Genomic DNA, 13911 nt, shown 5'->3' with positions numbered 1-13911 from the left:
GTATTTGGCTCATAGTAACAATGAGCACCAAGTACAGTCATTTCTTCACAATTAAATTAAGTCAAGTTTCAAAAAACTATATTCCGTAATACTTTAGTAATATAATTAATTGATTCAGTTCCCTGCTCTGTGTCCTGCCTGGTTATGTAAGAATTCTTGCTAGGAGGAGGAAGTGCTCGGTTTGCATGAGGCCTTTATAGCCAGTTTCTATACCAATTGCATCGATCCTTTTCCTTCCCCATTCAGCATCTGCTAGAACTCACAGGTTGAAAAAGGGTACATCTGGTTAGAGGAACTGTATCTGCACTTTACTAATTTTTCATTGGCTTATAGTCTTATGGGGATAATAGCAAACAGGTGTGAATTAGATTTTTTTCTAGACTTCTCTCACTTAAAACAGAGTTGAGGCAACTTTAATATCAGGGAGGCATAACCTGAAAAAAGAATAGCATTGTATTTTCTTTCTTGTTAATTTTAAAATAGATTGGTACCTTTCAGATCACCAGTTGTAGAAATATAAACTGATAATGCATTTTTGCAAGAGAAGAAGAAATATTGTCTTGTGTCCAGATTAAAATATTAAAACGTGTAGTATGTTCACGGAGAAGAGAAATTTAAAAAATGCGTTGCTCACAAATGTGACTCCTTTGAAAAGGAATTTGATACTAAAGCCCTTCAATAATTTCAGGCTGTTCAGTGGAAGAGCTGTGATGGCCAGGTAAGGCAGTCACATGCAAATTCCTGAGGGAGCGCACTTCACTGCATTTCAGACACTTGCTGGTAGAAACCGTGCTGCCTGGATACCTGCGGCTGGGTGCGAACAGCCATGCAGGCAGGCCAGCCCGGCAGCTGGGCTTCTCAGCGCTGACAGGCTCAGCTTTGTGCCTGGGACCTCTGCAGAAACGGAGAAACGCAGAGCCCTGCTAAGTGGCCGTTTCTTGCCCTGCCCCAGTACGCTTACTGAGTGACAGCCGGATTTAAGTCTGTAACTGTCATGAGATAAAGTAGCCAAACTTTGATCCTGTATTCCAAATGTGGTATTATAGGTTCTTTGTCACATACAACTTTCTGACAAGCATGTGGTATTCAGGTGTAAATTCAACATTAAAATGTAAATAAAGTTTTTGATACCTATTCTGTACTAAAACAAACAATAAGACTACAAAAATGTTAACTCTTTCCACAGATTTTGGAAATTGCATCTTTCTTACATATATATGAGTTTCCTCATATGTACCTAGTCTAAGTCAGTGTCAGAGCTTGAAAAAATTTGGGTCATAATGCCTATGTGTATAGTGAACTGAAACCTTTGAATATATTATTTTCATTTATATTTCTTTCACATATAACTAATAGTAATTTGAGTCTTTACCTCTCCATGAGTGGTATATACAAATCAACATCTACTCTGAATGAACTTCAGTGTTCATTTGATGTTTATGTCCTTATATATGTATCTTGGAATAATTTTTAAACATTAATTTATGTCATATGAAGGCTCTTGCTGGGTCTTAAACCATCAGGTAGGAAAAGTAAAATTAATTGGAGGTAGTTGATTCTCCTAAACAAGTTTTTGGTCAGAAGATGTATTTATGTTGATTTGTCTTGTTACATGCTGATCTCTGAAGGCATGACTGTACTATAGTAAAGGGAGGAACAGTTTCATACTCCTAGACATTCTCATACTATCTTTGCTCTGGCTATCTCAAAGAGCTAGTAACAGTGAAGGTGCCGCTACATTTACAGGTGAACATTTACTGATGAATTAGCAGATCAGACTGAGGACCATTACACCCTTCAAAGCTGACAGATCTATGGGAGGGTCATAGGCAGACAGAAATCATGGACCCCTTCCCGTTTCCGCTGTAGGCTGGATGAGAAGTACTGCTACCAAACTTAGAATACTAGGATATTGGACAGAACCACAGGCTATACTGTGGAACTGTTCTGTCATAAAACTGATATTCCTCTCGTGTCTTCACTGCTGTTGTTAAATGCTCTAGTTATATTAAAGCATATATTTCAGTGTGGGCTACCCTCCTTATAACTTGCGTGTGTGTGTGTGTGTGTGTGTGTGTGTGTGTGTGTGAGAGAGAGAGAGAGAGAGAGAGAGAGAGAGAGAGAGAGAGAGAGAGAATATTCTTTCATTGGCAGTTGCATATTCTAGATATATGGTACTGTGGGATATTATCAGTATGTTAATGAGAAAATATCAGCATAAAAAGTGACTTCATCTAACACTGCCAAGATAGAACTCCTTACAACCTTCAGATGGGCATGAGAGTGAATGTTTTTATGGTAGTAATATTACTTTCTGTCAATTTTAGTGTTTTAAAATATGGTAAGATTACCTCATTTTAGTTTTTGCCACCCTGTTATGAGGAGGCTAAAAATCTACTGTCTGAGGAGTTGATAATTAAGATAAAAATATCCCCCTTATTGATCTTAGGCCACTCTTTTATTTAAAATAATAAAAGAAATTATATATAAGTATGAAAAAACAGCAGTGCACTAGAGGTGAGCAAATGGACTGCAGGTACTCATGTTTGCCTGAAGGAGAATATGCTGTGATCAATTAATCCTCTTGATTAATTGATGTATCAACCTCTTGATATATCATTGTAGCTTTTCTTTATGGCTGCAGCGTATTGCAATAAAAATGTAAATCTTTCAACATTCTAGACACTCAGATTATTTTTCTGGGACTAGTTTGGTGTCTCTTTAATTATAGTTGTGCACTGTGTTTATCTGATTTCATCCTTTTTCTGTTTACATATTTAGGCCCTAATCCTGTCACTGGATTGTTCAAATGGACCTTTATATACATGGGGCCTGACTGAGTTAATGAGACTCTGAAAGACTGGAAGTTTCTACTCTGAAGATGTGACTGTAGGCCTGAACCTAAATTTTTGTTTTACTCCCATGTCTATTTGTTCCTAATTCATGAAAATTACCCTATAAAATGGTATTGTCTCTGAGTCTTTTTCCCATGTACTTTAGTATCCTTTGTCTACTGTGTACTCTGGATATTGTCAGTCATGGTTAAAATATTTATGTTGTTTCACTTGCCAAAACCTCTTGATTGCTGTTATTACTGTGTTATGTTTTCACATTTAATGACTTCCTATCTAAAAAGGAGGAGATAATCACCTGCATTTTCCATAGTATGAAACCTTCTCTTAACTCAGATTTTGAAGTCAGAGTAACTATTGGAACTCTATTCAGGTCATTTTTAAAGATGTTGGTAGATTTTATTATTATTATTATTATTATTATTTGGATACAATGTACATTTATTTTATTTTGCAGTGTGCTATTTTCTTAGTGGCTTACTATTACTGAAAGCTTTCATATGATGGTACACTGTAATGTAGACCAATAAAATCAGTACAAAAAGACATTAACTTTTACTAGCTCTCCTGCTGCTTTTTGATTTTTGTGGACATGGTTATATGATATACTATACAGCTGAGAGTGAAAATATTTTTATTTTTGTAAACCAGAGAATATCTTTGGTTTACACTGAATACTGTTTCCTGTCCTATTCCATTTGACTATGTTACAGTTTCATTGAGTACTAAAATCAAATAACTGTGATACAAATTGAAAAAAAGTATATATCAGTACAGGATAATAAATGGATGAAAATATCCAAAATTGTCTCTGTGTATAGAAAATAAAATATCTTCTTTTTTATTATTATTTGTAGGCTTATTAAAATGTTATCTAAGAGCTTCACAGTATTTTTGCGTATTCCCACAACAAGAGAGCACTGTTGTCCTGTTTTACGAAGGCGAGAGCTGAGCCACTCAGTCAGTAAGTAGTGAAGTCAACCTTCTCAATTGGGTCCTCCTGCCTTTTAACCATGTGCCTCCAGCTCTATTTCTCCCTCAAAAGCCAAAGCTTCCATTACAATCAGATGCTTGATGTTTCTACGTAAAAGGCCTAAGGTGCTTCGGTTTGGACTCTCAGAAAATGAGGAACACAAAGTTGGTGGCCATCTGCCAAGGTGTTTGGTCTGACTTGCTCCTTATTCATAGAGCCCTATGGCAAAGGCAGAGGCAAAACTGAATGTTCCTGTGTGGCATTCAACTGCCTTAACCACAGGCCCATTGCTTTCTTCCTGTAGTTGTCTGTCTTGTTCTCTACACAACTTCTAGAGCAAACACATATAGGAATCTATAAATAATCTAATTTGATGCACAACCCTTATTCATTTCCTGAGCAGCATATATCCTGCACACACAGGGAGACCATGGTCCTGTGGAAAAAATTGATGCAATGGATCAGCACATGAGGCTGAATGTTGTGGCTATTAAATATTCAAACTTTGCAAAGAAATAACATTATTTTAATGTAGCTCATTAAGCTGTAGTTTGAAGTATTTTTAACAAGAAATAAGAAAAAAGCAAATGCTATTATATATAGTTGTAAGTATTTCCCTATCTAGCATTTGAACATGAATCTTCAGCTCAGTGAGATACAAAACTAATTACATCAACCAGTAGGAGGAGGCTGGTCACCTCTAGGGAGGAGAGGGAGAAGGAAGTCTGGGTAATAAACAAAATGGGTATACTTATTTTGCCCTTGAATCTCAGGAACTATCTGCAGAGTGTTCACCCTACCTTTTCTTTCCTCTTCAGCATTCCTAACCCCAGAAATTACCTCTTCTGGAGATTCCTGGTATGTGTTGCATGATAGGCCCAACTTAAGAGAGGTATTCATCATCAGTTGGGGATGTTTGGTGCGTTGGCATAATCTGCTCATAATGTAAGTAATGGAATGGAAATCAAAGTTTTTTTTCCTATATATGTTTTTCACATTTAATTTAATTTTCACATTTATTTCACATTTTCACATTGGTTATTAGAAACCAAGATAAGGCACTCTTCAGGCATCCCATTTTTCTCCCATATGTATTTCAGGGGCAAGCCATATGATTCTCAATCTCAAAAATATGTAGCAAAAACTTTTATAATGGAAAATATTGCTCTCAGCTTCCCCCTTTAATCTGCTCCTTAGTCAGACAATAATGGCCTGTTGTGTTTGTAAATTACCACAGATAGTGCCTAGAATCTGGTGACAGAGCTGTGGTGTTGGGAATTGCTAGCTAATCTCTGTATTTTTTATGCTAGAATTGATTAGGATGATGGGGTTTTGCGGGGGGGGGGGAATCTTTAATAGGCCATGGCATAAGTTTTATTTCTTGTTCACATTTTACCTTATCCACGCCTGAGATTTGGTGACTGGGCTAGTGATTTTCTGTGAGAAAAACAAAACCATATGCTTCCCTTTTGCGTATTTTCCCTGTGTTATGCACAATTTTTTTCCACAAGTAATGCAGCAAACTCAGATGTCCTGCAAACAGCATTGAAGTTGATATTGGGAAATAGAGGTAGTTAGGAAAATTTCAGTCAAGGATTTCTTTAGGATTCATTGAAGTCAAATGTTGCAAAATTACGTCAATTCTACCAGTGTTTTGTTTAGAGAAAAAAATCAAACCCCTGCTTTTAATACTTTTTTTATGGATCAGTTTTTAAAGTTGTTTCACAGCTGTGGGTAAGTTGTGAAAGCAGGAAGAATCAGTCTTGATAGAGCAGAAATACCTTAAGCCAGTGTCTCAACCCAACAGCTTGTATCGTGAAACTGTGGCCTGAAACTGCTGCCTGTCATGTTGGATAATATTATATCATTGATTTATTGTGGTATTTTATCTTACACTTTGAATGTAACCTTTTGGCAGGGGTTGTCTTTCTTTTCTGTTTTTGTTGTTGTTTTTTTTAACGGCACCTAGCAGGAGAGTGACCTGATCCATGACTTGGCTTCCTAGAACTAAGATAATACAAGTAGTAATCATGCCTGCTGCTAAAAATTTTCTACCTTATTTCTATTTGGATTTGTTTGCCTTCAGCTTCCAGTCATTGATTCTTGTTATGCCTTTCTCTGATAGATTAAAGAGCTCTTTAGTACTCACTATTTTCTCCCCAGGAATGTGCTTTTTACCCTGTAATCAAGTTACCTCTCAATCTTTTTTTTTTTTTTTTTTTTGGGGGGGGGGGGATCAGCTAAACAGATTGAGCTTTTTATGGTTCTCTCATTTTTTCCACATTCTTAGATGATTTTGTGGCTCTTTTCTGTTCCTTGTAATTTTTCTATTAAAAAAAAAAGACATAAAACTGTATGTTACCAGTCACAAATATAGAAGTAAAATTACTTCACTGCTCTGTTACTGCTGTGTTTGTATGTTCAGAAACTGATGTTTTTGCAAGGTCCAATTAAATAAACATCTATTTAATATGACTTCAACACATCTGGGTATATAATTATTGGAGGACAGAAGAAGATGGATTGTTTTAAAAGCATTGCAATGCTTCATAAACTTCAAAAGGGCTATCAATTCAGTGAGAATGGTGTGTAGGAGTGCTTGCAAAAGCATTTGTGCTTGTGCCGAGTTTTTTAAGGAGATAGAAGTGAAACAAAAATAATAATCTTAATTGTAAAAAAAAAAAAAAAAAAGAATGATAATACATCAAAACCTTTTAAGTACTATAGATAACATAATACATACCTTTTCTTGCCAAAATTTGTTAGGAGTGAATGCAAAAAAACCTTTGTTAGTAACAAACCGTCTGGGCAACTGGAAAGCGAAACTGTGAATGGATGAGAATATATACATTCCTCAAGTCCATTTAATCCCATGAGTAGTCACTTGCTTACATATGGAAACCCTAGAGCAGTTACATGGTTTAGGTATAACAGTTACATGTTATACTGTACTAGAAGAAATAAGATAGTATCAAGAATTCTTTTGTTATAAAAAGCAGTCGCCGCAAGAGTTCAAACAATTAAAATCTGCAGCTTGCTATTTCAAAGAGCCTCTTGAAAGTTTTGCTACTGCAGTATTTCTTAGCAAAGGAGGGGCTATTCATTTTGATTTTTATCCATACTGTGGAAAAAAAGTTGATATAAATTTTCCTTAAGTAGACTAATCAGATGCCTGCAGGGTCAAAACATCTTGGCCTACCCAAAGACTTACATGCATATCAGCCTCTAAATCGAATCTGTGCTTCTAGATCCACATTGATCCCTCACAGAAACCTTCAGATTTTAGTGAAACTGAACAAGAGACTGTTTAAACTCTCAGTGCTACAGATGAGTTTAATGCAAGTTTCTCTACTATTATTTTTATACAAATTTCAGGTCACCAAGTTGACTTTCTGTCCAAACTATCCTGCTTTTTTACTTTCAAAGAATATGCCTCTCCTTTGTGGCAACATTCCCTCAATGAAACTTGGAGCATATTCAAAATAAAGGACTTAATTTGTTTCAACAAAATGAAAGTTCATGAAGACATGGTAAATGACGGGGGGAAAGGAAAATTAAATAATGTAAAAGACTTTAAAATCCTCTAAAATGCCTGAAAGGGGAGTAAAGGGGACTAAGGAAAGAATAAAAAGCCAGATGATCTCTAGTTAAGAAAAGTCTGAATCTAAAGAGATACTTTGCAGTTGTGTTAACCACAAAATTAATCCTAAGATTTTGGTAGCACAAAGTGACTTGGGGTAGACATGCGGTGATGCTCACAGAGCCCTTTTAAAACAGCTATTTTTGTTAGAAAGAGATGGTAGAAGATGGCATGTCCTTGAATGCCTTTTTGTATCACAGACTTAGTCAGTATAAAGAGTATAATTTCTTACATCCTAGATTGCCTCAGTTTCCTCTGAGTCCCTAAATCCTGGAATAGAACCCTTCAATAAAGGGCGCTGGGAAAGAAGATAGCAGAAGAGACTGAATGATTATCATAGAAACTGGAGACAGCATCAGTAAGAATCCTAGCGTGACTTCATTTCTTTGAACTACTGTATAAGAGGTGATCCTCCTTCTTAATTCCTAATAAATTGGAAAGACTGTTGATAGGTGTTGCAACAATGCAGCACCCACTGGAGTATAATATATACTGGAGTAAGCTGGAGTTTATCTGAGCAAACTGGAGTAGAGCCACTTGGGGAGAGGGCAAGAAAATTACTCTCCCTTTAAATAGTGCTTATGGTGAGTATATGGTGAGCAGGCACAGCTGCCACAATACATTTTCCAGCTTACCTTTGCACAGTGGTGTGGGAAAAAAATGGGGAGGGAAAGAGGGAGAGAAAGGAGAGAGGTGAAGATAGGAAAACATTTTCATGAGGCTTCCTGCACCCTCCCAGGATAGGTTCTGTGCCCTCCTTACGTGGCCTGCTCCCTGGCTTGAAAACTGCTGACATTGAGGACCCTGAACCCTATTGCTGTGTGAAGCTTGGATACTTCATCTTTAGGCTGCATGCAGCATGGTCTCTATAAGGCATATTGCAGCCTGGGTTAGATGGTGGGAATGCCTCCTTAAAGACTTTATTCATAAAAGCCCACCATCCATGTAAGAGAATCTGTGTGGTAATAGTTTCTTTTGCAAACTGCATGCATTCAGGAGGGTTGGAAGAGTCACAGAGGTGAGACCACAATATCTGGGAATTTGGGGCAGAGGTGGATTTGTTTTTCTCATATATGTTTTTCCATGTTTAAAGACCCTTTTGAGATGCTTTTCTCCAACAGAAAAGCTGCAGCGTGAGAAAAGTTGAGAAAAAAAAAAAAAAAAAAGAAATGTTATTTCCTAAGTAGACCCCAGAGTTGACTTTTCCAGTAGTCCTAGTTAGTTGTATCTGGAGAATCATGATGCTCTTAGTGAGTGTGTATCCAGTAAAGACTTTAGTAATCAATGACTGCCTCCTATTATTCACTTAAAAAAAGCTAAAATAAGTAGTATTGTAGAGCTGTAATATAGTATATAGTATAGCATTCCATAAAGTTATAGTGATTGATCACTGTGTGTCCTAGAGATCCATTAAAGTAGTAACCAAACACACCCTTTGTCTGTAAGGATCCCTTTTTGAAATTTTTCGTACTTGTAATCCTTCTTGAGCACCATATCTCATCAGGAAGTTAGCAAGTTAATGTTGCTGAAGATGTGTAAAATTCTCTGAATGAATGAGAAACGCTGCATTTTCTACCACTGTGTTGTCAGGGATGAGGTGGATAGTACTCAGTGGCAGTCATATTCGACTAAAGGGCAAGACTGTCCTGTCAAACTACTCTGGTTTGTTTTTGAAGCTGTAAGCTAATGGTTATTTTCTCCAGCAGTTCTTGGAACTGCATCATGGTAGATCCTATATAGTTATCAGGTAGAGTGATGTGTGCTGCATCCCCTATTTCTTCAGATACCAACATCCTGTAAATTCACATTATTTTCCTCTCTTGTAGAGACAATACCGAGTCAAGTTATGGAGTAGGTGCTAGGATTTCTAATGTCTGGGACTGTTGGTGTTAAGGTATTTTCTATCTATCTGTTCAGAAATAGACTGGTTTAGTCTGTGCTGCAGATATGAATAGCGTTCTGTAAAAAGGATCAGAGTGCAGGTCAGAGTGATGTTTGTGTACTGTATGTTTTCAGAAAACATACATAAGAGAATAGTTGCTGGGTCCCAGTACTATACCTTGCCCAAGAGATCTTTCAAAATTATCATGTAGCATTGAAGGCTATCAAAAGGAGTCCCAGATGTGAGGAAGCATATCTCCATGAATGTTTTGAGATGGATAAAATAGGAACAAAAGGAATCTCATATATTTTCACGTCACCTTAGGCCTTGTTGGATTCTGCCTGTTCAGGTGTAGAAGTCTAATAACAGGGTCAGTATCAGAGACTTACCTACCTCTAGACTGGAGTGAGGAAGACTGAGTAGTAATACCTTTAGAGGAGAGTGTCTGTGAAGGAAAGCAGCATCTTGTGTTCATTAGAAGCAAGCACTACAGTTGATAACTCTTATCTTGGTGGTAAAGTTGAGTGTAAAATCACATAATCAGCTTGGAGATTTTGGAGAGGAATTGAATATTTGATGCAATGTTTCCAGAAAGTTGAAGAGACAAATGCACTACATGTTGTATTCTCAGCAAAGCAAGCATCTTAACAGGTCAGCAATTTCAGAAATAGTGCAGTTCTTGAAGAACATTTCTTGAACTCCTTTTTGCTGTTGGAGCTGAACACAATTCCCATCTGTCTGAAACTGCATTAAGAGCTTCACAGAGGCACTCGAAGTCACGTGCTTATATGTAAGGAATAAGATGCTGAAGGAATCACATGTCATAATAGTAAATAATTATCATTAGTGTTACGATGAAATGGTTACTTATCGTACACATCTCCACTGTGAAAAAATGTTCCTGGCACAATGAACATCTGAAGAAAAGTCCATACTAATGTATCTTCATCAGTCTGTTTTGCCCACTTTGTGAGTTGATCAGTGTGGGCATATGTTTTTGCTATAAAATATATTTTCCTATATGCTTTACTGTGTATCTATTACATCCTTAAAGTATCAGTGTTATTCATTCCATAGATAAGACCACTGTGTAAGTACTGAGCCTGATTGAAGAACATATCAACAAGCTATAGAAATGATGCAATTGTCTGCAGGGCTCACATGTCAACAAAAATCAGCTGGTTCACAAACGAAGCCTGATGAGGAAATTACTGCAGGAGCGCCAGTCCCATCTCTGTTCCCTGGCTATCTCCCCCCGACCACTTCCTTTAGTCATCCGAGGTTACCTTGTTTGGCTACTGCTTCTCTTCAGTTGCTGCTTATTCACACATCTAGAATAGCCAGCCACTCATCCACGCTGAAAGAACAAATGGCTTTCTGAAACCCTGTTCTCTAGATAATGCTCAGTTATAAAAGAGAGTCAGCAATATATGCAGATTACTGTATGCAATCTGAACAAATCCAGCCAGAAAGGTAAAGCAAAGCACATTCCATGCATTTTTACTATTAGTAGACCTGCTAAGTCTCATTTCTTTGAAACGAGTCTTTCTTTTTCAGAAATGGTTTGAAGGAAATATTTGAAGTATCTCCTGAAGATTTTGAATAAGACACTGGAGAAAAACATGGTTATAAGTCTGTATCTGTTAAGAAACTGAGAACTGTGTTCATATGGGCTGCATACAGGATGGCACTGCAGCCTCAGGAAAAGGGCAAATACACAGCACTTTTTCTGAGTGCGTCGCTAACCACCTACCTGGGTGCATGACTGCAAGTGTTCTAAAACAACAGTGACAATTTAAATCATCTGCCGCTCAATTGTAAGTACATATGGCCAGATGCCCTTTCTCTGCAGAGGTTTTGGTCTCATTTTGAGCTGAAAATGTAACATTTTTGTTGAGAAAGGCTTTCAAAACTCATCAAAAATAGCCTAATAGTGGCTTTTGGATTTGACTGACAAGCTACTTTTTGCTGTGCCATTTTCACCATAATACACTCTTAATTTTAACCTGAAGAAACAATGATCTCTTTTGTCTGGAGGGAGCATAAGAGTGACAAAATCCAGAGTTCCAGTGACTCTTTTTGTTGTCAAAGAAAGCTATGAAATCATCTGACTTCCAGCCAAAAATGTTGGGGAGTAGGCAGTGTTCTTCACAGAAAGCAGAATCTGCAAAAGAGAAGGTGGCAGCATGGCAGAGTGATCTCCTTGTCCCAGTGGAAGTGTGCTGCCCTGTTCTGAAAAGTTCCTGTGTCCTGACGTAAGTTCCTTTTCTCACCTCTGTCAGCCATCACAGAGTTCAGAGACTTTCTAAGGCATGGCTCTTTATATTGTTTGACTTCCTTGAAAATACAGTTGAACAAAGAGGAATCTCACCAGGTTATTTCAGAAAGTTGCGAAAAAAACAGATATCCGCTCTGCATCTATCTTTTGGTTAGGCTTCACTGTCAACCAGACAGTCTCTGTAATCTGTACTCCTTGGGACTCTCCATCGTTGTTTGTCTTTGTTAGAAGTCTTCAGTTATGAGTGAAACAGAGGATGTCCTGAAGTAAGAGCATAATTTTAAATACATAAAATAAAGCTTCTCTATATTCATCTTCATTTAATTGGAACTTTCTTGTTACCACTCACTAACTACATTGTTTAGAAGAACAATTCTGTCTTTGGAAAGGCCTTGCTCTTGCTTATCCTTGTTATCTCTAAAGAAAATGGGAAATGAAGAACATTTTTTTAAAAAAAGGTTAAGAACGTATAGCTGATGTTTCCATCCAAGTTCAGCTCGCCTTGCATGGAAAAGAAGTTGAATCAAAATACTCCTTCCAAACTTTTCTACTAATAGTTTCGAAGTCGTTACAAAGGATATTGTAAAAATTGAAGAATTTGAAAACACACACATGTAGATGTTGTAGTCTTATTCTTTCTTTGCAATACTGCATCTAATCTGTGTGACTTTTCCCAAAGTATACACTAGTTTGCAAAACAACAAAATTACTAAATAGGGATTTTGAAACTTCCTGTGCAGCTACATACTTTTTTCCAGAGCAGTCATATTGTACTGTAATGACTCTGTGGGCAAAGCCTCTTTGCATGAAGTCTAAGGTGGCTCATGTTATCCAATTGATCTCAGTGACTGCACCTGTTATATGGACTGTAACTTAAAACAGATTTTGACTTCAATAAAGTTTGCAGAAGAAGGCATGTTTGTAAGTATCAGAAGGGATATGGCACAGCATGAACAAGAGAAGAAACATACTGCTTCCATAAAAAATGCTGGTTTGCAATTGATGAATAAATTATTTTTACTTCTGTATTCAAGGACAGCAGAGGAAGCCCCCCAGACTATGGAAACCTGTACAGGCCCTAGAATATAACAGCACAGATGAAGGAAAACCTTTATAAGGATATGTCATGTAGTCAGAATCTCCACATTCATACACTCCTTACAATGACACCTTAAAGATTATCTCTTACCTTTTTCTAAATTGTTGGCTCTAGACAACTGCTGGGGATAAATGCCTTCTATTTGCTTCATTTCCAGCCTTGCTTTCAAGGAAAAGACTTCAAAGACATTCAATATGAGCAAAGTTATTAGTTCCTGTGTGCTAGGCCAAATAAATACTTTTTACAATATACATTCTGTATAAAGGCAAGATTTAAACTCTAAGACATAAACCAGACAAAATAATTTTACTTAAGACAGAAATATTACTGTTCCTTACTGTCCATGTATTTTCACATGATTTCAGATATCAGAACTGTTAAGAACTGCCTGTCTTCCTCATGTGTCCATCTGGACCTCTTCCCAAATGGGACAGTTTTAGTATTAGAATAATTAAGGAGGGTCTTTGGCTTCCAAAAAGCACCACCTGCCCTTGACAAACAATTGATAATTCTGATGAGAATTTGGAATTTGTGTGCCTTCTTATAGGCAATATTTTGAAGGAAACATCAGCTAGAGAAGGAAAAAAATCAGAGGCGATAACTGAGACCAAACAACAGCAAGTGGTTCAGGCATAGGATCTGGAACAGTAACAGTGGACTGGGTCTTATTGGATCCCAGTCTAATTAAGGAGACCAGATGAATACTAATACAAATATTCTGTAAGAAAATGTGTATGATTTGTGGGGCCTGTTCCTCAGCCACAAGTGGCCCAGTTAAATAGTATTTAGGAAGACTTTGAGGAGAGATCTGAGTTTTCTGGGATGGGAAAATCACATTAGGAAAAGGATAGGAAGTCTGGACAACACTCAGAAGAAGCCTTGGTTTAAACTTCTTGAACAATAAACTTGCCCTGCTGCATATTCTAATGCTTGCTGGGAGATGGTTTAACTCTTGTGAGGCTAACCAGCTCTTAGCTTACTGTTCTCTTAGTGTGTGCTGCCAGCTTCTTGAGCAAGAACCTATTTATTACTTCTATGGGACTTACAGAGGTACTTTATGTAAAAGCAAACTGAATTTACTCAAGAAGTGAGCCAGTGAAGAAACAAATTGCATTTTTTGTGTCATGTCATCCAATGTGACACTGAGACCAGTCATTGGTGTTTATCTCTGGACTGATACTTAGCAC

The 13911-nt window shown here is 37.2% G+C and overlaps 1 long non-coding RNA gene across 2 annotated transcripts in view; it reads left to right on the top strand.

The window, feature by feature from the left end:
• The window catches only part of LOC106500381 (uncharacterized), a 46266-nt gene extending 34146 nt beyond the window's left edge, over window positions 1-12120 (top strand). For both annotated transcript variants that reach the window (XR_010883371.1, XR_010883372.1), the window contains 4 exons: window positions 2782-2889; window positions 3710-3816; window positions 4644-4770; window positions 10425-12120. This is a non-coding gene — a long non-coding RNA (uncharacterized lncRNA). The remainder of the gene's footprint in view (window positions 1-2781; window positions 2890-3709; window positions 3817-4643; window positions 4771-10424) is intronic.
• The last annotated feature ends 1791 nt before the right edge of the window (window positions 12121-13911 follow it).

This window comes from Apteryx mantelli, chromosome 1 (genome assembly GCF_036417845.1).
Source record: "Apteryx mantelli isolate bAptMan1 chromosome 1, bAptMan1.hap1, whole genome shotgun sequence".
NCBI classification, from domain to species: Eukaryota; Metazoa; Chordata; class Aves; order Apterygiformes; family Apterygidae; genus Apteryx; species Apteryx mantelli.
The sequence above is the reverse complement of the archived record's forward strand: the minus strand, read 5'-3'. Positions and strand labels throughout refer to the sequence as shown.